The 4,362-nt window shown below is 39.0% G+C and overlaps 1 pseudogene; it reads right to left on the bottom strand.

Annotated features, from left to right (window-relative positions):
• Positions 1-232: 232 nt before the first annotated feature.
• Positions 233-1,251, bottom strand: LOC129837158 (serum amyloid P-component-like; annotated as a pseudogene).
• Between the last annotated feature and the right edge of the window lie 3,111 nt (positions 1,252-4,362).

The following is a 4,362-nucleotide window of genomic DNA, read 5'->3' as shown; positions in this document are numbered from 1 at the left end:
GAGGGAAACATTTTTAAAAAAAAATGCTATTTCAGAATGTGGCTGGGGGTGGAGTCATGTTCCCGTCATCCCCAGTGAAAGTTGCACCCGATGTCAGCACAACTGATATGAGCCATCCGGAAAGTAGGTGTGGCATTTCAATTGAGAATTGCAGAACGTTACCAGAAAGCATGATAGAAACTTCATTTGGTTGATTAAACGTTTTCATGGTTACAGTCTGACTGCTTGTTCTCTAGCAGTACTCAATCTGTAGAACGTTTCCAGGGGTGAAGTTTGTCTGGTTAGTGTACCTCTGGATCTCACAGGGAGACAGCATGTTGTCCCACATGTGGACATCCGTCAGCAGGCCAATGAACGACTGCTGCCGGGCGAAAAGCCGGCCAAACTTAACCTGCTCCTGAAACAGGAAAATGTGTTCAGTAATAGAATGCCTTCCTGTTATGTTCAGTGTTGAATGCTTTATTTCACTAGAGCTCTACTGTATGTGGCCAAGAGTAACACTATGGGGAATAGGGTTTCATTTTAAACAGCCATGTTTTGTACTAATCCTACCTGTCCAAGGATTATGTTTTTCTTTGATGGCTTCAGATTGGAAGAATTTCCTGGTGCTTGCTTTTCTGTGCAGCCACAGCTGTGCAAGCCCTCAGAGGCCAAAGTGGAGCAGATACAGTGCCAGGTGTCGAGGGTGTAGTCCTGGCCATCAAAGACTGCTGCGCCGTTCTTGGAACGTTGTTCGATCTCACCTGCCAACATCCTCTTAAAGATGATAAAAGTACCTGTAGAGCCCTATAGAGGGAATGGGAGAAACGGTTAAGCATGGTGAGAAATGGTTAAGGTTCAGTCATGGATAACACCATACAAGTAGCAAAGAGATGTCAGTGTTTACCGGAGACAAACGGTGATAGCAGTGAATCTCTCTCTAGAGGTCAGTCTCACATGAGCTGTGTTGGTCTCTTGTGGAAAGGTCAACATTTTACCTGATGTAAAGAGAGAACAAGAACAGATTTTTCCTGATTAAAACATCTTTCTTGATTACACCTTTAGTCTGTGGTCTTAATTTAGCTTTTACATTTCACCCAACTTTTTAAAAAATGGTGCAAAATGCAGTCTAGCAAAAGTTAAGTGAGTGAACAAAAATCCCCAAAATACATTTGACTATAAAATAATTATTACCATCATCACACTGACTAACTCACCTTGACATACAGCACATGTTGTAATCACCACAAGTACTAGTATGAATTGCTCCATTGGCAAAGATGAACAAATCCTTTTTTCCTCTTCTTAATCAATTCACTTTTTCTATTTCAATGTCATGTAACACAAAATGCACTGCAGAACAGGGAGGAGGAATGTTAGCTTGGTCAGATATAGTTGTGGAGGCTGATTGATAATGAGTTGTAGCTGGTGCACGTTGATGTAATAGAGGAGCTGCGTTCAAGGCAGCTACAGTAGTTGAACGAGTTACATTCAAGTCTGGTCTGTAGAGTCAGTTAGAGGACCCATCTTTGTATGTTTCAGTATGGCGTCTGTGAGAACAAGGGCAGTTCCATTGAGGCCATCTCGTTTTTAAAGTAGTACATTTTATTCTTCTTTTGTATTTGAAAAAAGCATAAAGCTAATATTGGTGGTGGAAGCCCCCAATGGCAATGTCCATACAAAAACGGGTTATATCCATGATGAGTCCTCTAAGTTCATTATTAACTCCATCAATTACTTTTCTCTGCTGCATAGCCTGCCCTGTATGCTATTAATCTTCTACTTGCCATAGAACCGGTGCATATCTAGGAGGTGTTTACCCTTCCCAAATCCTAACTTTGAAACACTAGGGCAATAAATGCTAAACTGACTTCAGTGCCTAGGATACACTTCATTCTGCACTTGGGGATATATTGTTTCCTGTTAGGCAACATCCCTGTAGATGGATAACAGACACAGGTTCTCCCTGGATGAAGTCAATGGTTTCAAACGTTCATTTGTCCTGAAGGCATACTGTGTGTCTATCCCAAATCAAACCCTATTCGATTTTTAATGCACTACTTTTGACCAGTATTGGGGGGGTTAGTGTTCAGAGTTAAAAGACTGTAGTTCTTCCGACTGCCACGGAAGTGTCTAGTCTTCAGAGATGTAAGGATAATTATTAGGAGCGAAACTAGGGTATTTGATGCAGTGAAAGTAGTGCACTATATAGGGTGTCATTTGGTAAACACTCTGTATCTGTCTCTCATCCTGTTTCACTAACTGCAGAGGAATTGGACAGCTATCCTCGGGTGAGATAGATAGTTTTGACAAATATGGACAGAGATTTTCTGTTTCCTGAGAGTTGCTGTGTCCGAATACCCAAGCTAGCGTACTACATACTTAAACTGCTAAATAAACTCAGCAAAAAAAGAAACATCCCTTTTTCAGGACCCTGTCCTTCAAAGACAATTTGTAAAAATCCAAATAACTTCACAGATCTTCATTGTAAAGGGTTTAAACATTATTGTTCAATGAAACATAAACAGTTAATGAACATGCACCTGTGGAACGGTCGTTAAAACTCCTTGTCAATAGGGAGGCGCTGTTTTCACTTTGGAAAAAATCGTGCCCAATTTAAACGACCTCGTACTCTATTCTAGATCATACAATATGCATATTATTTTTACTATTGGATAGAAAACACTCTCAAGTTTCTAAAACTGTTTGAATTATATCTGTGAGTAAAACAGAACTCATTTGTCAGCAAACTTCCATATAGGAAGTGAAAAATCTGAAAACGAGGCTCTGTTTCAGGGCCTGCCTATTCAATTGCCTTATATTTATCGATATGCATGCACCTCATACGTCTTCCACTAGATGTCAACAGGCAGTGGAAGGTGGAATGGGGTGTCTAGCTTGATCTGAGGTCGAACAAGAGCTTTTGGAGTGACAGGTCAGCCATTTTGTCAGTTTTCCAAGGCGCACAAAGGACCTCGACATTGTCTTCTGATAAGCGTTCGGTATACACGGCGAATATCTCCGGCTCTGATTTTATTTGATACATATTAGAAAAACATCATAAAGTAGGTTTTTTCAACCGAGTTTTATCAGTTTATTCAACGTTTATTGGGACTTTTGGAGTTTTCCGTTCTTTGCGCCAAGAGAGGATGGGAATGTTAGTAACCTTGGCTAGCATTGTGGCGCGAATTCGACAGAAGAAATGGACATTCTAAAACCAAACAACGATTTATTCTGGACCAAGGACTCCTTGTACAACATTCTGATGGAAGCCAGCAAAAGTAAGAAAACATTTATAATGTTATTTCGTATTTCTGTGTAAAATGTTGACTCCTACTCTCTGCCGTTTTGGTGAGCGCTGTCTCACAATAACGCAAGCTGTATGTTATGGTGAAGTTATTTTTAAAAATCTAACACAGCGGTTGCATTAAGAACCAGTGTATCTTTCATTTGTCATACAACAAGTATTTTTATGTAAAGTTTAGGATGAGTTCTTTGGTCAGGTGAGTGTCCATAATATCTCCGGACATTCTGGGAAAATGTTGCTACATATTTACAATGTATAACCACGATTGCAGCGCTAAATATGCACATTTTTGAAAAAAACACAAGTGTATTGTATAACATGATGTTACAAGACTGTCATCTGATGAAGTTGTCCAAAGGTTAGTGATTAATTTTATATCTTTTGCTGGTTTTTGCGAAAGCTACCTTTGCGGTGAATAAATGCGTTTGTGTGTTTGGCTATTGTGGTAAGCTAATATAATTCTACATTGTGTTTTCGCTGTAAAACATTTAAAAATCGGAAATATTGGCTGGATTCACAAGATGTTTATCTTTCATTTGCTGTACACCATGTATTTTTCATAAACGTTTTATGATGAGTATTTATGTATTTCACGTTGCTCTCTTTAATTATTCTGGCTGCTTTGGTGCTATTTGTGATGGTAGCTACAATGTAAAACTATGATTTATACCTCAAATATGCACATTTTTCTAACAAAACATAAATGTATTGTATGCCATGTTATAAGACTGTCATCTGATGAAGTTGTTTCTTGGTTAGTGACTAATTATATCTCTATTTTGTCGGTTTTGTGAAAGCTACCTATGCGGTGGAAACATGGTGAAAATATGCGGTTGTGTGTTTGGCTATTGTGGTTAGCTAATAGAAATACATATTGTGTTTTCGCTGTAAAACATTTAAAAATTCGGAAATGATGGCTGGATTCACAAGATGTTTATCTTTCATTTGCTGTATTGGACTTGTGATTTCATGAAAATTATATTATATGATATCACTGTCCCGTTAGGCTAGGCTATGCTAGTCAGCTTTATTGATGAGGAGGATCCCGGATCCGGGATGGGTATCACTGAACCATA

The sequence above is a fragment of the Salvelinus fontinalis genome, chromosome 38 (assembly GCF_029448725.1).
Source record: "Salvelinus fontinalis isolate EN_2023a chromosome 38, ASM2944872v1, whole genome shotgun sequence".
Taxonomy (NCBI): Eukaryota; Metazoa; Chordata; class Actinopteri; order Salmoniformes; family Salmonidae; genus Salvelinus; species Salvelinus fontinalis.
Note: the sequence above shows the minus strand (reverse complement) of the source record. Positions and strands in the feature narration are given on the sequence as shown.